The 20,794-nt window shown below is 37.4% G+C and overlaps 1 protein-coding gene and 1 non-coding gene across 5 annotated transcripts in view; both read right to left on the bottom strand.

Annotated features, from left to right (window-relative positions):
* Positions 1-20,794, bottom strand: part of CDKL5 (cyclin dependent kinase like 5) — a 190,763-nt gene that overhangs the window by 89,505 nt on the left and 80,464 nt on the right. The gene's annotated exons all lie outside the window — the stretch shown is intronic.
* On the bottom strand, positions 12,103-12,209 carry LOC123616700 (U6 spliceosomal RNA). Its single transcript, XR_006724712.1, has one exon. It is a non-coding gene; the product is annotated as a U6 spliceosomal RNA (small nuclear RNA).

The following is a 20,794-nucleotide window of genomic DNA, read 5'->3' as shown; positions in this document are numbered from 1 at the left end:
TTTAAGAGTATAAAAGGTGTACAAAACGAAACAAACTCTGTAACCCTTGCTAATAACATTTCGGTATATTTTCTTCCAGTAAATTTTCCTCAAATTGCAAGAGCATATCGTATTTTGTGTTGTATGTTGCTTTTATTTCAATTGATATTGTATAAGGACCATTTTGACCTGTCATTAAATAATTTTTAAAAGCACCAATTTTAATGGATGGTTACTTAACCAGTCTATCAATGTACCTATTTCAACATCTACATCTTTATTTCCATAAAATAAATTCTGTAAATGATTTAACTTGGTCAAAGAGTATGAAAGATCAAGGCTCCTAATACTGCCAAACTGATATCCAAAAATAGATCATTCACAGTTCCCTTCACCAGCATATGAGAACCCACTCTACAACCGTAGCCAACACTAAATACGATCGCTAAAAAAATCTTTAAACATCAATGAGATCAGAGGTTTTCTTCTATCAACTGGTAAGTGAAATAAGGTGTAACTAAGCTTAATATTGTTCTTACTAATTCATGAATGCGAATTTGTTGCCAAATTTTGTTACAAATATTCTTCCCACCCAGATTGTTGTGGTCACTGAATTATTCACGGTGCTACTGTTATTGTTGTTGAATGTAACTCATTACATAGTCAAGTTTATTGACACATGCCTTTGTTATTACCTGTATGACTCCTGTGATCAAAGCCCTTACTTAGCTTGAGTTATGATTAATATTCATCCACACACCTATCTCAATATTTTAATGATTTAATTTTATTCTTTAAGTCTTTATCTACTTGTAATTTATTTTAATATGTGATATGGTAAGGGAATCTAAATTTAAAATAACTTCTAAATACTGAACCAATTTTCCCGATACCTTTCACCATGGATTTCTAGTTTTGTGGCATCTTAGCATTCTTACATAGATACTCTACATTTTCCATCAGAGCCTTCTAATCTAGTCTATACTATTGATCTGTTGATTCTTATGCCAGAACCAGTTTAAATTACTGTCACTTTAAACTGTTTTAAATTAATGAGGGGTTATATAGCCTGATTCTTCTTATACCATTTTGTTAAATAAATTTATTATTGAGAATTGGTTTTGGCTGTTATATTTAATTTGTAATTATATACACATGAGCTATTATATTTAGCCTATATTTCTTTACATATTTCCTACCATGGTTTGCACACATTTGAGGGCTCGATTTGCATTAAGTTTTTGCTCAGCCAGTGTACATCTTTGAATGGCTTTCTGAGAAAGTATCCTATTTTCCAGGTCTTTACATATCTGAAAGCCCTCACACATCAATGGCACAGAATTCTTGGGAAGACAACCTTATGTTCTCCACCATCTTCAGGGTTGCTGTGAGGTTGTGTGTCCTGTAAAGAAAGCCCTGTTCACATCATAGATATCGCAGGTTTGTATGTTTATTAAAGCAACTTTCCAGTAGATAAGAGTAAAGTGTTTTGTTATAACAAAATCCATATACTAAGATACTTATCCAGGAAGAAAATGAAAGGCTCCAAATAGGCTAGCAGTGCCCTGATGGTCTTCAGGTATTTATTTGTGTTATAGAAAAGAACTCTGAGTTCAATTTGGGTTTTGTTCCAATGTAAATAACCTTCTCTTCTGTCCAGATGCTGACAGAACTTTTCCTTTTCCTTGGAATGGAAATTTTTAATTATCAGAATGTATCTAGAAGTGTGTAGGTGTGTATGTGCATATTTTGAACTAATATTACCTGGAAATCAAAGAACTTAGAAAATTTTTCTTCTACCAACCTCAAATGTTGTTTCCACTCCTATTTTTCTAATAGTTTCCACTAGAAACCTTATAACTTTTAGGTTGAATTTTTCATAATTGCTTTATGTGTTTTGTTCACTACTGCATTGTAAGTGCAGGCAGATAGTAGGTGTTCAAAAAATATTTAATAAATGACTATTTCAGAGTGAACTAATAAAAACTGTGACATCAACTTTGTTCTTTTACTGCCATCATTTTAGGTTTCTTTATCTTGGTCAATTTCTACAATTTTTGCCTTGTTTTATAGCTTCTTATCACAATAGAGGTCATATCCTCCTGGCTGTCCTTCAGGAGACAACTTCACCTGCTTGTTACAAAAAAAAAAAATCACTTTTAGAACTATGTGTTGTTTTTAAATCTTTAGCACAGTGTTTTCTTTATCTACCCATGTCTTTTCATAAGCCACACCCCTCACCCCCATTTTAAACACATCCTTACTAAGATAGGAAGAGATCCACCAGGCCTGGAGTCTGGCAGCAAAAAAGGTAGTTGGGTCTTTTTTAGCAACCTGAATTTCAAGGCAGACTGATGCACCCAACCCCAATTTCAAAACCTGGATTCCTAGCAAATATTCTTCTCATTGGGTTGGACAGTCTGAGGTTGGACAGCGAGGGCCACCTGAGCGAGGTTCTCTAAGTTGTTTGCCGAGCACATACTTCCTAGCACATCCTGCTCCCACTAATCTATGTTCACCACACCTTTTCATGGGGTCTGTGAATCCTAGGATGCAACATGCTGTTTCCAATCCGTCTTTACTCCTTGCCTTACTGTATTTGGGGCATTGTGTCTCTCTGAAAAGATCTGGCAATACAGGTGCTGACATGGGCTACTGGGGACAGAGAGCTCCAGCTCCTGAAGGGTCAGATATAGTTACCACCCTGAGGTGGCCACCTGTTTCCAGCCCCTGTGGGCATGAGTCCAGGTCTTTTCCCACTCTCTTCGTACAGTTTGCCCTATTCTGGCTCAGGAAATAGAATAAACAGCATGATGTTCAAGGCTGTATTTTTCAATCCATCTCCCAGGACCCTGCCAATGATCTTCAATGTTTGGTTTCTCAATTAACAGCACTTTCATGAGTTTTTGTTTTTAATATCTTCATTTCATCACCCTGAGATGCTACACATAATATGTGTAGACAAAGAAGAAAAAATATGAGAAATAACCCTGAAGAACTGTGCTTTAAATTCAGTTTATTCAAAAAGCATGCCATTGCCCCCACAACGTCTGCAAGAGAATGTCACCAGCTGTAGTTAGCACGATCAGTGTAATGTGCTACTTGTTTCAACGTCTGCCTTTGTTTAAACAATGACTTAGTTAAGAGCTCACATTTTAAAAAACAAACTAAGGATGTGATAAAATATATAAGCAAACATTAATGATAAATCCATGTCTCACTCTTAATTTTGCCTCAAAATTGGAATTATATCACTTTGGAATGCAGAAAAGATAGAGATTCCTGAATTGTACTGCTATCTTCATGAATGAACAAGCTATACTAAGGCATTTAACATCTCCCAGAATAAATTTCCTCAGCTGAAAAAAAAAAAATTCGAGAATGAGAAATAAATTCTGTAAGTAGTAACAAACAGAAAAATATCTCTAGGGCCTATATTTCTTCTACTTTTCTCAAAATCTTCACCCCATAAAAATCATGCCTCAATCAGTGAACAACCACACTGGACACAGAGACTTATAACTAAAACTCGCTCCTGCTACTGACTGTCTAAAGTTTCTGAGTCATTGGTTTATTTCCAGAATCAACTGTTCCTTCTTAAGATGCTGGCAAAGCAAGTGGTTAGTATTAACAATCATAAAATTTACTAAGTTATTCAAAATGCAGTTACATAACCTGATTTAACTATGCTCTGGAACAGTGAATTCTCTAAACCGATCATACACTGTATAAGGAAGTAGCAAGAGTCATTGTTTTTAATGTTTTGCTCTATGATTTAAAATATCCAACATGTATTATGAAACAGAGCAGAAAAAAATACTGATTTTATTTTACTCTGCTATTCGTGGATTAAACCATTCTAAAGGTTACATTCTACAATTCATTCTCCAGTTACTCTCTGAGGAAGCCCTTCCTCGGGAGAAATTCTTTATTTATTCATCTAGATAGCAAGGAATACAGCTTGACAACTGAAGTGTTTTAAAATATTTCAATCTGCATTTTGTGTGCAAATACCCCATCATTTAAGTGCTTTCAAACACTGACGTGCTCCTTCAGCAAGAGCAAAACCCTATAAACATAAATATTATCACATTATAGACAGACATGGTAACTGAAAAAGTAAGCCTTATTTTAGGTTATTATTTTTAAGTACTTTTGTGCCAGGCTCTGGGCTAAGTGCTTCCCATGTATTATCTCCTTTAATCCTCAAATCAGTATGATAAGAAGAGGAGCTTATCATCATGTTCATTTTACAGATGAGGATGTACTGACTTTTAATGAAGTTCCATAATTTGCCCCAAGGTAATACAGCTAAGAATATTAGGGCTAAAAGTTTAAACCCAGGAAGACTGATTCTGGAGGCCATTTCTTATCACTGGCCATGCTATACACCTTTGCAAGCCATATATGTAAGTTCTGTTATTGAAAAGGATATACTCTGAAACACATACACACATCCGCCTGGCGAGGCACCATTATTTCTCTTCTTCATTTTCTCAAAAACACATGTTAGCACCAACAAAAATTTTCCAACAGTTTTCTAATAATGTCTAATATTTATACACCTAAAAGTATGTGCAAATATTTTATTTCCATCTGTATCTATATTCTGACTTTTATTTCACAGAAACCTTATACAACAACTTAGACAAATTATCTTACTTATTTTTACATCATGAGTAAAATGATAAAATGGGAGTAAATTCAAGCATAGGATACATTCCATGGCAGGTAGATACAATGGAGCTAACATATGTTTCCCAAGTACCAGAGAAATGCAAAATGTTATCCAGGATATGCAACAATAAAAACTAGACTATTTTCCAAGAAATCCCTTAGAGGTCTTTCCTTGACTTGCATTATCTATTACTTGTAAAGTACCATAGTTAGATTATGGTAACTATGTTAGATTAACTAACTAAATTAAGTGATTTAGTTAGATTAAACTAAAAGTTAGATTAACTACTAAATTTAACACTAAAAGTTAGATTAACTACTAAATTTAAGTACTTCAGACTTAATCAGAAAAGAAACAAGCTATAGCAAAGAAGGAGAACATTTCAGTCAGTCGGCTAAGAACTGTCTATCGGGCCTCTGCTTTATGTGAGGTTTTACGTGTGACATCCTAGGTTTGACATGAGTGAGTAAATGAAGCATCTCATATGTACAGAAGCTTACACCTGGTGTGTAATAATGCAGGACAGTAAGTAAAAATTTATGACAAAAGTTTAAAAATACAACGAACACCACAGAAATTTAAAATAGACTGATCATGTAAATAGAAGGAAAAAACATACACCCCTTTGAGATTTAAGTTTATAACATATTGGTTTATTTGCTGCTGATCTTTCTTTTTCTGAAATGTGAAATGTCACAACCATACTTTAGTGCATTTCCATTCCTTCTCTCCCTCAATGTAACTTCTGTCCTGAAGTTGGTATGTACCAATCCCATGCACATTTTTATTACTACCAATGAATTTACCCATAAACAAATTTACTGTTTTGTACATTAAAAACCATGTAACTGGCATGTTATTGCACATATATTTTTGCAATAACTTTTTTTTTCCTTAGCACAACATTGTATATCTGAGATTTAAACATAAATCTAGTCAACTGAGGACAACTGTGCCCTCCAGGGGACATCTGGCAATGTCTGGAGACACTTTCGGTTGTCACAATGGGGTGGGGGGCTAGTAGCATCTAATGGGTAGAGGGCAGGGATGCTGATGAAATTCCTTCAGTGCCCAGGACAGCCTCCACCACAAAGAATTACCTGGCCCCAAACGTCAAAAGTGCTAATGTTGAGAAGCCCTGTTCTAGTTTATTCATTTTAAGTGTTCTGTGGTATTCCACTATAAACACTCCCTCTTAAAAGAGAGACTGATCACTTGTTGGAGATTGGGTAAAGCTTTGGAAAAGACTAATACACTGTGAAAAGAAGTTTTAGTTGAAAATGGGGTGATTAAAAGATTAATTCTTTAAAAATCATCAAAGCTATTAATCATGGCACTATCTACATTCATCTCATTTTCATAAAACAATGACTACTTTTATAACTTCTGTAATATGGCTCAATTAGAACATTATATAGTGAAATATACCAAAAGATATATTAAAATATTACTCTTTTATTAAAAACGCCTACATTTTAAAAAGCATTACAAGGAAAACTCACAAAGAATTTACTTCATGTCAGCCTTTAAAAAGAGGATAGTCGTATGAAAATATTAATACACTATCAAGAACAAGAGAGAGCATGCAGCCAAGAAAGGAAGATGTGGGAAGTGAGATCTTACAAAAAGTCTTACAGAAAACAACTGCCTTCAAGCCAAGTCAGTAATAAAATTCCTACGTAACAAAATCTATTTTCTCATTTGTTTCCAATTAAACATCAAATTCCTTCTACCTACCCTTGGGCTAGATCTGCCCTTCATAAATCTTTATTGAGATATAAAACGAGAGTAAATGGAAGTAAAATATTTAGATAGAATGCTGAACCATTCCTTCATCTTCCCCTCTGACTCTGGTCCTGTCTCCTGCCCCAAATCTCCATGAACCCTAGCCAGAAGTTTAGGATCACTCGACATCTCCCTTGTCTGCAATCCCAAATGCTGCTGATTTCTGCCTCCTAAACCTTTTCCAAATTGGTCCACTGTTCTTCTCTACCTGAACACTCCCATCCTAGTTGGAGACCTTGGCTTTTCCACCTGCAGTACTGCCTAGCCTCCTAACCCTTCTAATATGTCTGCCACTCAACACCCAGGCTCTTCATTTAGAAACAAAAATCTGATTTCACTGCCCTATCACTTCCCCTCAGAATTCTCCCCAAACTCTCCTGCCCTAAGGACTATGTCAAAGCCCCTTCACATGGCCTGCAAGGCCTGTCCCGAGACCAGTCGGATGCTCTCAACCTCCTCTCCTTAGGTCTCCCTTGCTTGTTGAGCCCCTGCCAGTCCTCACCATCTCTCCTGCTATGGGGCCTGTCCCCTTTGCTCCTAAAAGCTTGGCCCTCCCTTGCCCCAGTCAAACCTATACTACCTCTCAGGCCTTAGCTCAGTCCTCACTCCCTCAGGAAAGCCTTTCCATAGCCCCATGACTAGGTATGAAGCCCCAGATGCTCTCTGAGCAGACACCTCTCCTTCATAACTTGCATTAAAGTGACACCTTGACATATTTATCTGATTCCACCACTGGACTGCAAGTGTGGAGGTAAGAAGTAAACATATGACTGGTGTAAAAGTATGCTGAGCAAGAGAGAAAGTGCCCCTGCAAATGTCTCACTGCACTGCATCACCAATTCAAAATGTACATCCTGCCAGCCCGGGCCATCCCTCTATTTGGACATCATTTACTAATAACTCCACTACAGTTTCACAGAGAAACACTATTTCCTACCACAATTTTAAAAATAATAAAAGACATTCCTTGGTATACAAGGAACTAAAACAAAACAAGACAAAAAACCCCACAGAATACAAATATACACATTTATGTTTTTTTCAAGGACAGTGGGAGAAATATTAAGACAGATCCGTTTCCTTGTTTCTTCAGAAAGTTTAAAAAAGTGAAGATAATAAAAGAACATAACATCCTTGAAAACTTCATCCGGCCCTCTCCAGAACTCCTTCAGTAGGCATGAATCTGAGTAAGCTCTTAGACTTCAGAAGGAATTATACTGTCTTGATTAAAAACTTCTTTTGCTATTTGGCTACTCTGGCCTCTTGCAGATCTCAAAAAGGCACTGCAAAACCAATATTGCTTTCTTTTTGTTAAAAAATTCTTTCACAGCATTACTATAAAATGGTTGCAGTTACTAGGTTGTGAATACTTATCAAGTTATATCAGAAGGCTTACTAAATTAAAAATTATCATTTATTGATTCATTTCTCCACCTGAAACAATAAAATAAGGATTATTATCCTTTACCATCACCTCTATTCCATTTTGTGACAAAACAGATTTCCTCTAGCCTGGCAAAACATAATATGGAAACAGAGGTGTCACATATTTACTAATAACTAACATTTGTGTGGTGTGAGACATTCCCAGTGAAGGAAATTGTCACAGACCCGGGAACTGGCTAATACAAGTTACAGTGCTGTATAGTAATGTGGTCCTCAAATCCTCAGTGCAAATGTGCTACAGACTTCCAGTCATTTTGTATTAGTGGAGCTTTGGGAAAATGAAGGAAAAGAGGTAAAGCTTGGGCCAATGAGGAACAGAAAGAATGGAAGAGCCCTCCTCGCCGAGATGAGATATAAGAAAATGAGTTTGATGGGAAGAGAAAATCAAAGGGAGAAGCTCTCTTTTACATTCTTAAGGAGGCCACTGGAATTCCCACAGTAAAGTCCTGAACTACTTTTACTTGAACATTACAAGTATACGGAGCCAGTAAGGCTGTGATACTCGGAGCCACCTAGATGACTGACATCTGAGTGCCACAAATAAAAGAATAAAAAACATAAATGTCTAGAACCACTTAGCTGATAGATGCAAACAAACTCAAATGCCTAGAAAGTACTTCTAATATGGTCCAGTATAACTGTTAGTGGATCAATACCAACCTGAAAGGACACTGGCTGATAATCTCAAAGGATGCAACCATGATGAACTAAGGAAACTAGTTCACTGAATTGTACAATTAAAACGACTACCTCACTGTATTATAAGAAGGTACAGTCTTTGTATGTAAATTATACCTCAATAGAGCTGATTTTAAGCGAATCATTTAAAAATAATTCACCTCATAGTTACAGACTAACATAAATTTACCACCCTATGTTAATATGATAGATTAGGTAATTTATAAAATGTTCAAAAAATAAAATGTAGTAATCAAGATGAAAAATGAGGCATCCAAAGAATAATTTTCACTAACCCCTCTGGCAGAGCAAATAGCAACTTTCTTTAATAGAAAGGGAGAGATAGGTGAACTTTCAAAACAATTTAGCTCGGTATTTACAGATCATACAAAATTCGAGACACACTTGATTTCATACAGCACACACTTTCAGACATTATATACAGAGGCTCTCAAACCACCTTGTCTACACCAGACTCAGACTTGTTATTATCAGCAAATGAATGGAAATTTCAGAGCACATGGTAATGAAGCCTGCCAGACAACATTTCAGTTTAGTAATATTAACCATCATGTTCATACTATAGTTATCGTGCAATTATGTTACAATTTTATTTCATTTGCCTTCATTTTATAACAATGAGTAGATAATGAGAAAATGAAAACTCTACTTCTAGTGATCAAGTAATTGAGATACAGCTTTAATTAGGCATGCCAAATGCAAGCACAATCTACAACCTCAATCAGACAATCACTGGACTTAAGCTGCTCAATAGCGGAAAAAGTTTAAATTTAAATATTGGCAATATATCCTCAAAGACTAAACCTAAGATGTGCTCTTTAATTTTCTATAACTGATTTAAACTTGCTTTTCAAGCTCTGACCTTGACTTTAACTTGCATTCTATAGTAGCTAAGTCCTTTCTGGTTTATAGCCTCTTTCAGGTATAGGATCAGTTTTTCCCTTCAGATTTTCTCCCTGCTTCTACCAAGATGGCAGCTGGGTGTATGGATGTGAGTGGGGTTATGCAACTTCACTGTGGTAAGGGAATGAAGGGCTCGCAGATAAACATGCACAGGCCCTTGTGTTGCCCCCTGGGGCTCTCTGGTCTCCAAGAGAACATTCCTTATAGGCCTGAACCCCGGACACTGACCTGATGTTACTGTTGGATCCTGTGTGGGCTGTGGACTTGAATACTCACTCTTGGCTTAGAGCCCAGGGGTCTGGCCTGGTTGTTTGGCTCCTTCTCAGCTTTAATTGCTGAAGACATCTAGACTGCATAATCTCATTTACACCTGCTACCTGGCCAACAACTATAGTGTTGATATCAGCTTGCCCTTCAACACAGCATCCCCATTGACAGGTTCACTGGCTCTTATTCTAGCTACCTGGGGTGCATAATAACTTTGGGATTCCTTAGAAGACACTCTTAAGCTGAAGGAGGCCCAGGCATCCTCTCTCCACCTAGTCACATCATGCCATTTAACTCTGCTGTTGCTGCTTCCATTGTGACGAGGCAATCTTGCAAGGCAGTTTCCACCCTGAGTTCCAAGAGGGGAATCGGCCACAAGCTTCTTTCACGTTTGGCTTTACCCTCAACCTACCTACCATCCCCCTAAACACAGAATTTCAGTCTCCAGAGGTGGTGGGAGGAACGGGGAGGCGGGGAAGAGAATGTCAACACTTGCCTGCCCTAACTCTGCATCTTCTGTCCACATTCCTCTGGCACCTAGAAGGGCTGTCTTTCATCTCTCCTTTAAGTCTCAAAGGAATTTCCCCTACAAAGCATTCACCCTACTCTTGTACTTGGAACCATGATAGAAGAAAAGATCAGGACAGAAAAACCAATTTATTAACCAAAGATACATCACCAGGTATTCCAGAAAGATCACTCCTGTTAAATATGTAAACATTCAGGTATAATGACAGAAGAAAAAACAAAGAAAGGTTTAATATTAAAATGGACTGATGATTGACATAAAAAACACATGGTCCAAATGAAGACAAAAACTGTTTTCTGCTGAACTAGTTATAGACAGACAGCTTGGTAAAGATACCTTTACTGAGAGAAGAACTAGCTGTGCCTAACTTTCTCATGACCAATTTTTCCAATAAATTATGTAGATACCTTAAAGTCAGCACACTTAAGTTCTGCAGACATTAGTGGGTAAACAATGTACAGAAAGCTAACTACAGCAGATTGTTGTAGCAACAACAATTGCTACTGCAGAGGCTCAAGATGCTCATTGCTTCCTGGGAATCCTAACAAACCCCAGACCCATGACTATAGACACACCTTTTGCTGAAGTTAGAGACAGTATAGTTAAAATGGTTATTAAATCACTTTTTAAGAATGTCTGATTCTATTTTGCTTTTAACAGTACACTGATAAATTATGCATCTGTTTATATAAAATTTTTGGCAAATATTTTGCCCTAATTTTACAATTTCTTATAAAGTAAGAAAATGAGAGTACTAAAACCTTTTTTAAAAAAAAAGCTAACACACTGTTTGGGAGGGGGAAATACATGTGCATGGAGGTCTCCTAGAAATGAGACCAAACAAGTGGCCAAAGTAAGCAGCTTTTATACTTTTTAGACAAAGAAAGAATAAATTTGCGAGGAAGTGACAGGACAAAGAAACTTAGGTTCTGGGTGCTCAATTAGTGAAGAATTTAAACACAGTTTGGGCTTGGGACAGTAAATTAAAGCAGTAACCAGGTTGTGTATAGAGGCTCCTCAGATTTGAATTCCCCGTCTCTGATGATAAGGGTGTCCCTCTACCTCTAGATGTCCAAGGTGCACCTTTCACGTGGGAGATTTATTCCCTGCTTTTAGGCGGACAGAGATGGGTCAGATTTTCCTTCTTGCATCAGCTATTTCTCAAGCAATTTCAATTCAAAATAATCAATATGCCATTGTGACATATTTTGGGGTGGCCTACCTTGAGCCCTAATATCACCAAGGTTCAGTTTTTTCCAATTCATGAAAAATAAGCTAGGGTTTTAGGACAGAAACACACTTGAGGAAACACCAAAGTTCAAAAGCAGCAGAAATTATGTTCTGTATAAAATCTATACGCTACTAAGACATAAGGTGCTCAGGTGCAGGGTCACTACAGCACAGCCAAGATGTGGAAGATGGATAGGTACAGCAAGAGAAACTTAGCTCTCTATTCGAACAACTGAACTGGATTACCTTTAGGGACCCCGTGATATGATTTCTGACAGATCTGTTCACACAAAGGCAGATAAGGAAACAAAATGGTACAACCAAAATGTGGGAAAAGTTCTAAGTCACAGCTTTTTGCCATACCATACCCATGAAGAAAATTGAAAAGTACCTTCAATATAGGTAGTAACAATCTTTCTTTTCTTAAAAACTTATTTTCAAAGTGTCAGTTAATTTAGTGAAAACTTGTTCTATCTTATGTATGCATTGTGGGGAAAACTATGAAACGCCAGATTCACCTTCTCTTACCATGGAAAGAGATGAGTATCAAGCATAAATCGGCAACCTGCAATATATATATATATTTTTAAATATAGAACGCTTCACGAATTTGTATGTCATCCTTGTGCAGGGGCCATGCTAATCTTCTCTGTGTCATTCCAATTTTAATATATGTGCTGCTGAAGAAAGCACTGTAATATTTTTGAAAGAGCTGAAAGTCAGGCTTATTTTTATATCCAAGTACCCAGCACTTTGTCTTGCATGTGGTAGGCACATAATAAAATGCCCACTGAAGTGAACTGTACCATATTGTTACACAGTCATGGAAGAGGAACTGTTTACCGCCATCACATAAAGAAGCTAGACAACCGACCTCTGCTATGCTACTTGAGCACTAAAGCAAAAAAGAAAAGGAAGAGGAGGAGGAAGAAGAAAATCCCCAAAGTGGCCATGCCTTTGAAACAACCATAGAATGTAAATCCCAAGCGGTTCAATATTTCAAGAGAATTAGCCAAGGAACACTATAAACCTGACAAAATTCCATCGTCTGTCGTCTGGCTGCTTGACGCCAAGAGTATCACCAAAGCTTTCTAGTTGAAATCTTCTTCTAGTAATAGTCTCCCAAGTGAGGTCATCAGTTTTGCACCTAATAGATATTTCAAACGTACTCTGCTTGTCAATCACTGAATTCAGGAAAAGAAACACGTATCACATATCATGCAGCCTGGAAGCTTTCCAAGGCTTCCGGGATAAAGTTTTAATTCCATGCTTCATCTCCTAACTTTTAAGAAAAAGCACTCTTCCTCCTGTCACACCTAATTATTTGCAGTTTCTCAACTGAGACTTCACACATATTGGCTTTTATATGTTCACACTCTGCCTCCAGCATTCATCCTTTCTCCATTCATTCATTTGTTCAATCAACAAACATTTCTGAAGCTCCTACTAGGTGACAGGCACTGTGCTAAGCAGTGGGGATACAAGGAAACAAGATAAATGGGCCCCTGTTCTTATGGCAGTTACATTCTGGAGGGAAGAGATATACAATAAGAAAACAAAAAACAGACAAGAAGATGATGGTAACCGTTATAAAGAAAGCAAAACAGGTCAGTTCAACAGAGCATTGCTTTGCTGTTACTTAAATGACAAGAAGCCAACTCTGCTACTTCTAGTTAATTCTTTTTTTCCTCCTTCAAAATCCTCCTTCAGGTTTTGAGGCACTGCAGGATCCCTCAGTTTGTTTTATGTTCTCCTCTTTTGTGGTCCTTAGGACCCTATCCACACCTCCAACCAAACTAACTCTTACCACAAGTGCACTGGAATCTGTGGTTTGCAATTAGGCCTCACTGCCTACCTGGGACCGATACCTGACCTGTGAGCGTAGGCACATCACATAACTCCCGCCTCAATGAGCAGAGAAAGGTTCTCCAAAAGGGTGGGCTGGATGAGCAGTTTAGTAGCTCTAAATACCTCTTAAGGATCTTACAGAGATCAAGAGGAAATGAGGCAATGGATACAGAGGACATAGAAATGAGACACGTAAATGTTAACTAAAAACACCCAAATAAAGACTGAAATATTATTTTTGTTAAAAGGACCAATCATCCGAATTTTTAAATGAATGACTTGTTTTTTGACATCTTCCTTCTTTGATGGTCCCTGAACTCCTCAAGGGCAGAGACCACATCCTAATGACTATGCCATCATGAGCCTTTCCTCCCAGAACGCCAGCTCTCTGCAATCACTAATCACATCCTTCTTGTTCTTTATTCCAAACATCTAGCAAGACCCCCTACAGCAGGTGTTTTAGCAAATGTCTGCTTAATGAATTAATCTGAAGTTTCAAAGCTCACTCCAGTGGTTTCTCTTGAGCCAGAACTAACAAAGAATCTTTCTGTATCAATAAAGAATGTATTTAAATGGCAGAGGTGATAAATCAAAATGAATTTGAAAAAGATACCTGCTTCACATAAATCACATAGTGGGGAAAGTGCCTGTAAAAGTTTAGGAACCAATGGTATGGAAAAATGCAAATTAATGGATGACTTTAAGAGAAATTATATATTATTTTCTAACAAAACATGGCAGAAATTTTATATTCAGCACTCTGTGTTTGTAAGGAATAGAATAAACTGTTAGATTATATTATCAAGTACACAGAATATGTCTGTAAATGAACTTGATTCCACACTTCAAATAAATGGAAACATTTACACACTTTCACTGAAAAATCAAGTGAAAGGGCAGCACGAATCTTTACTGAACAAAGGAACTTGACTACATTAGAACTGCTTTACAATAAGCCCCTCAAGCAGAATTGAAATCTAATGGCATGGATAATACCTATACAATGACTTTTGAATCACATCCTTCTAATTATTCTACTACCTGTATTTGAACAAAAAGGAACCCAAAGCAATAGGAAATATCAGAATTGTATAAAAAAAAAACTGGTTAAATTTTCTCATGAGTCCTAAACAACCAAACAAAAAGGCAGAAATTTCTAACAAAATCATTATTGCCTACTTTCAGAAACAAATAAAAAAATCTGATTCTAAGAGGACTATACTACGAACAGTTTAAAATACAAGATATGTACTGGTTAAGTTGTTTTTCATACTTCTGCTGCCAGATCTACCTATATGGTTTCATAAGAAAGAAAACAGTAAGTGTTTCTAATTAGAAACATTCTTTAATTACATTTAATTATGTGATACCTTCCAGAAGCCGGGAAGCACTCCTTTCAGACACAATCTTGATTTCAAACAAATAATAAAAAGCAAAGTGAAAGTCAAAGGCTGTTGCGCATCCAGAAGGTAAGAACTTCAGATCCAGAGCCACGCTGCCTAGATTTTTTAATCCTGGCTCTACCACCTACTAGCTAAGTGACCTTAAGCAAGTTACCTAACATCTTGGTGCCTCAATTTCCTTTTTTGAAAATTAGGTCTAATAATATCACTTATTCCTAAGGTTGCTATTAGGATTAAATGAGAAGATACAGGGAAAATGCTCAGAACAGCACATGAGCTAAATGTTATTATCATTATTATTATCATCAAGTTCCAAATGCTCTACTTCTGGGCATTCCCAAATCACTAAAGTAAGTTTCCAAGGGAAAGCAGAGAACATGGGGTTTGTCCCTGAGGGGCTTCTCCTGCCCCTAGGGAAAACTAACAGGTCTTACTATATAAAGCCCAGACTTACAGTAGAGCCGAACTTCCCGTCCAATGGGCTAATGTCAAAGAGAGATGACGTTCCTCTAGGACTGGGAGGATTACAGGGCTGCATCTTCTGTATGAGGCAGAGGGGTGTCCAGGACTTTGGACAGTGGTGGTGCTTGGAGAGATCCCTCCAGTCTGATCACTGAGCACCACAGCCTGGAAACCTAGGTCCAGGGAAACAATGCCCACTGGAGGGCAGCTCCTGGCAAAAAGTTTAATGGTAACCCAAGTAACAAGCAATGGTAACCATGGCAACCACAAGGCACTAAGGATACACCTCTGCCTGATATGTCATAGACCAAAGGAGGCTTGTATCAGACCATGGGGGGCAAAGGTGTGCCAGTAATATCAACAAGCCAGGTGGTATGGAGCTAGATTTAGTTTTTTTCTAAAATAAAGAATTGTGTTTTCTACCTGAGTGCCATGGGGCAAATTAAAATCTATTTCACAAATCTTTGAACTCTATAAAACTGTGAGGTCTCTGAAGGTAAGGACCAAGTCTCAATCACAGTGCTCGACACATGGTATATTTGAAGAATGAACCGATGTTATTATCATATAAATGGGTGTTTAGAGAATTTTCACACACACGTGGAAACCTCTAGTTTGGGTAAAGATGGAGTAGCCCCATTTCGCCCAAGTGCTTCCTCTTAAAACTAAAAACTCTTGTACCTAATGCACAAACAAAGATGGGAAGAGAGGGTGGAAAGGAGGATGAGTGCCCAGAGACTTCAGGACCTGAGGCATACTATGGCAGTGAGTTCCCCGGGTTTCCTCATCATCTCCCACGTATCCCCGATAGGGTGTCACAGAAGACACTGACCTGGAACCGACAAGAGGCAAATATAAAAAGTGCCAAGAAAAGCCTGTACCCCACCACCAAAAGACCAGGAAAAGGATGGGCTAACAGCAGAAAATATTATGGGTAACTCACCCTACTCAGGCAAACCGAAATGGAAAAACTGCACCATCACCCCAACTGAGGTTTCAGTGAGGCTAAGCAAGTAGACACTCTTACACACACACGCACACATACACACACCGCCCCCCTAGGAAGCAGGGACCTCATCTTCCATCCCTGCCTGGCAGAAGCAGGCAGCGCTCCAGTACCCTCTTGCGGTATTGGCAGGTCCAGTCCTGAGCTGATCTTCTGTCTTCCCCCAGGCAGAAGCAGGTAACAGTACTCTAGCGCCCCTGCCAGGGTAGTGTCTGCAGGATGAAGCAGACACAACAAGGCCGTGTGAATCAGTGGTCCACTCTTGCTGGGAAGGTATTAGCAGGGCCAAGTGAGGAGCTGAATATCCACCCAATCCATCTGTAAGAAGGCAGTGGGAGTAAGAGCAACACTTCTGCAAAGGTGGTATCAGGAGAGGCCAGCAGGAAACTGAACAGACACCCCCATCCAACCATCACACTATCCCACAACAGGGAGGCTGCCTGCTCAACAAAAAAGATCAAAAAGATCCAAAGTCTCGTAACAACCAAAATGACCAGGATAGAATAAAAAAATCACTCTTCATACCAAGGACCTTGAAAGTCACAATCTGAACGAGAAGACGAGACATCAACACTGAGATGAAATAGATATTGGACTTACTGAACAAGGATTTTAAAGTAACCCCAAAATGCCCATGGCACAAATCAAAGCCTGCTCTCTCTCGAACTAAAGGACCAGAAAAGGAGCAGCATAGCAAGATGGAAAAGTTTTAGACAATAACCACTCTACTCCAGTCAAATGGAACAGTGAAAATTATGGCTCCATTCATACCAGCAGAGGCAGAATGCGAAGTAGGCAGGCCCAAGCCCCTGTCAGGGTAGTGTCAGTGGAGGCCACGTGGGAAGCAGTAACAAGGCACTCCTGCCCCTCCCAGCCAGGGTGGTCAACAGAGGCCCAGTGGGAAGCTGAACTTTCACTCACACCAGTAACAAGGTGCCCCTCTCCAGTAGGTGTCAATGGAGGTGGACAGAGAAAACCGAACTACCATCCCTATCTGGAGCCCCCTTCCCTTGCCAGGAGTGTCAAAGGAGGCCAGATAAGACAGAAAATTAAATAAGATCCAGAGTCTAATGACATAATATCCAAAATGTCCAGGTTTCAATAGAAAATTACTTGTCATGCTAAGAACCTGGAAAACCTCAAAACGAATGAGAAAAGACTATCCAGAGATGCTAACACAGAGACATCAGAATTATCTGATAAAGGTTTCAAAGCAGCCATCATACAAAAGAGGAAGTCTCAAAGGAAATTTTAATTTCATATCACTTAATGAAAATATATTATACCAAAATGTGTGGTATGCAGCTAAGGCAATAGTAAGAGAGAAATTTATAGCAATAAATGCATATATTAGAAAAGAAGTCTCAAATCAACAATTTAACTCAACACTATAAAAAGAATATAAACCCAAAGCAAGAAAGAAGGAAATAATAAAGATGAAAGGAGAAATCAATGAAATTTCAAACAGAAAAACAACTGAGAAAAATCAATGAAGCAAAAGCTATTTCTATAAAAAGATTGATAAGTTTGATAAATCTCTAGCAAGACTGATAAAGATTTTTTAAAAGAGAGAAGACAAAAATCATCAATATCAGGAACAAAACATGGGACATACCTACAATCCTATAACCATTAAAAGGACAGTAAGAAAACACCACAAACTTCACACTCATAAATTTGACAACTCAGAAGAAATGAGCCAATTCCTTGAAAACCACAAGCTACCAAAACTTTACCAATATGAAATAAACAAAAGTCAGATAATTATTAAGTACACTGAATTTGTAATTTTAAAGTTTCCAATAAAAGAAATCTTCAAGCTCTGATGGGTTCACTGGAGAATTCTACTGAACACTGAAAGATGAATTAGCATCAGTTTTACACAATCTCTTCCAGAAATTAGAAGAGAAGGGAACACATGCCCACTCGTTTTATGAAGCTACTAATATGTTGATATTAAAACCTGACAAAGTCCAAAAAGTTAAACTGTAGACTGATATTGCTCAAGAACTCAAACACAAAAATCCTCAAAATATTAGCAAATCAAATCCAACGATGTATAAATAGAACTATACACCATGACCAAGTTGGATTTATTCCAGATATGCAAGGCTGATTCAACATTTGAAAACCATATCAACAGGATAAAGAAAATCATGCAACAGAAGAATGTGACAAAATCCAACACGCATTCATGATATATATAATAATTTTTAAAAAACTCCCTAGCGAACTTAGAATAGAAGGTAATTTCCTCAACCTGATAAGTATGATCCACCCTACAGCTAACATCATATTTAATGGTGAAAGACTGAATGCTTTTCCCCAAAGATCGTGAACAAGACAAGAACGTCTGCTCTAATCACTGTTACCTAACACAGTATAGGAAGTACCAACCAGAGTAACAAGCCAAGAAAAAGAAATAAGAAACATACAGATTGTAAACAAAGGGATAAAATAGACACAGATGACATGATTGTCTACATAGAAAATCCCAAGGAATCTGCCAAAAAACCCTGAGAACTAGTGAGTTTAGCAAGATTGTAAGGATACCAGATTAACACACATACACACAAATCAATCACATTTCTATATATAAACCACAAAAATGTGGAGACAGAAATCAGAAGCAAAATACCATGTACAACTGCTGCAAGGAAATGAGATATAAACCTAACAAAATATCTATAGGATCTGTATCCTGAAAATTATAAAATGTTAATGAAAAAAATTGAAGAGAACGTAAATAAATTGAGGAAGATATTGTACTCATGTGTTAGAAGTCTCAACAAGATGCTGATTCTCTCCAAATTGATACATAAGTTTAAAGTAATTCCTATCAAAATCCCAGCAAGTGTTTATATAGATATAGACCAGCTTATTCTACAATTGAAATGGAAAGGCACATGACCTGCCATAGCTAAAGAAATTTTGAAAAAGCAGAATAAGGTGGGAGGACTCACTATAGCTGATGTTGAGGCTTGCTACAGAGCTACATATCAGTAATCAAGACAGTGTGATACTAGCAGAAAGATAAACACATCGATCAATGGGACAGATCAGAGAACCCAGAAACAGAGCCCCATAAATATGCCTAACTGATTTTTGCCTGCAAAAGGAATTCAATGGAGGAAGAAGAGACTTTTCAACAAATGGTGCTATAGTAACTGGTCATCATAGGCCAAAAAACAAAGAACCTCAACCTAAATTTCACACAACTTATACAAAAATTAACTCAAAATGGATCATGGACTTAAAAGCAAATTGTAAATCTATAAAACTTTTAAAAGCAAACAAAGGAGAAAATCTTTAGGAAAAAGGACTGGACAAAGAGTTCTCAGACTTACCACCTAATCCAAACAAGGAAAAATCATTAAATGACCTTATCAAAAGTACAATATTCTGTTCTGTGAAAGACCCTATTAAGCAACGAAAAGACAAGCTACAGGCTGGGAGAAAATATTTTCAAATATATCTAACAAAGGATTTTAATCCAGAACATATATATATATATACACACACACACATACACACACACACACACACACACACACACACACACACACATATACATATATACATATATATATGTATGTATATATGTATGTATATGTGTATATGTATATCTGTGATCCTGCAATATACATACATATATATAAAAAAAAACTCCTTAAGCTCAACAGTAATAAAACAAATATCCAACTAGAAAATGAACTAAAGACATGAACAGATATTTTGCTGCAGAGTATACAGAGATGCCAAATAAGCATATGAAAAGATGTTCAACATTATTAGCCACTGGAGAAATGCAAATTTAAGCTAAAATAAGATCATCTACATACCTATTCAAATGGCTAAAATAAAAAAGTGATAATATCAAATGCTGGTGAGCACGTGGAGAAACAAGATCACTCATATATTGCTGACGGAATAGAAAACACTGGAAAAAAGAGTATGCCAGTTTCTTACAAAACTATACACTCGTTTACCATACAATTCAGCAATTACACTCTTGGGCATTTATCCCAGGAAAATGGAAACTGATAATCACAAAAAAAAACCTGTACATGAATGTTCATAGCTGTTTTATTTGTAACAGCCCCAAACTGCAAACCTGAGGGCCTCTCAACACGTGAATAAATCGTGGTACCTCCACTCTATGGACAAAAAAAAAAAAAACAACTATTGGGGTCTCAAGGGAGTTATGCTCGGTTAAAAAAGCCAATCTCAAAAGGTCATATACTATATCATTCCACTTAAATAGCACTCTTGAAATGACAAAATTATAGAGATGAACATGTTAGCAGCTGCCAGGGGATAGGGAAATAGGAGGTGGGGGGGATGTGGCTGTGGCCATAAACATAAGGGATCCTGGTGAAAAAACTGTTCTGTATCTTGACTGGTGGTCATACAAATCTACACAAGTGATAAAACTACACACACACACGTGCACACACACACACACATGTACACACAAGTGCACACAAAATTCATGAAATCTGAATAAAGTTCATGGATTATATCAATGTCAGTTTTCTGGTTATGATATTCTGCTGTAA

Source organism: Camelus bactrianus, chromosome X (assembly GCF_048773025.1).
Source record: "Camelus bactrianus isolate YW-2024 breed Bactrian camel chromosome X, ASM4877302v1, whole genome shotgun sequence".
NCBI classification, from domain to species: Eukaryota; Metazoa; Chordata; class Mammalia; order Artiodactyla; family Camelidae; genus Camelus; species Camelus bactrianus.
This window is presented reverse-complemented; position numbering and strand designations above follow the sequence as displayed.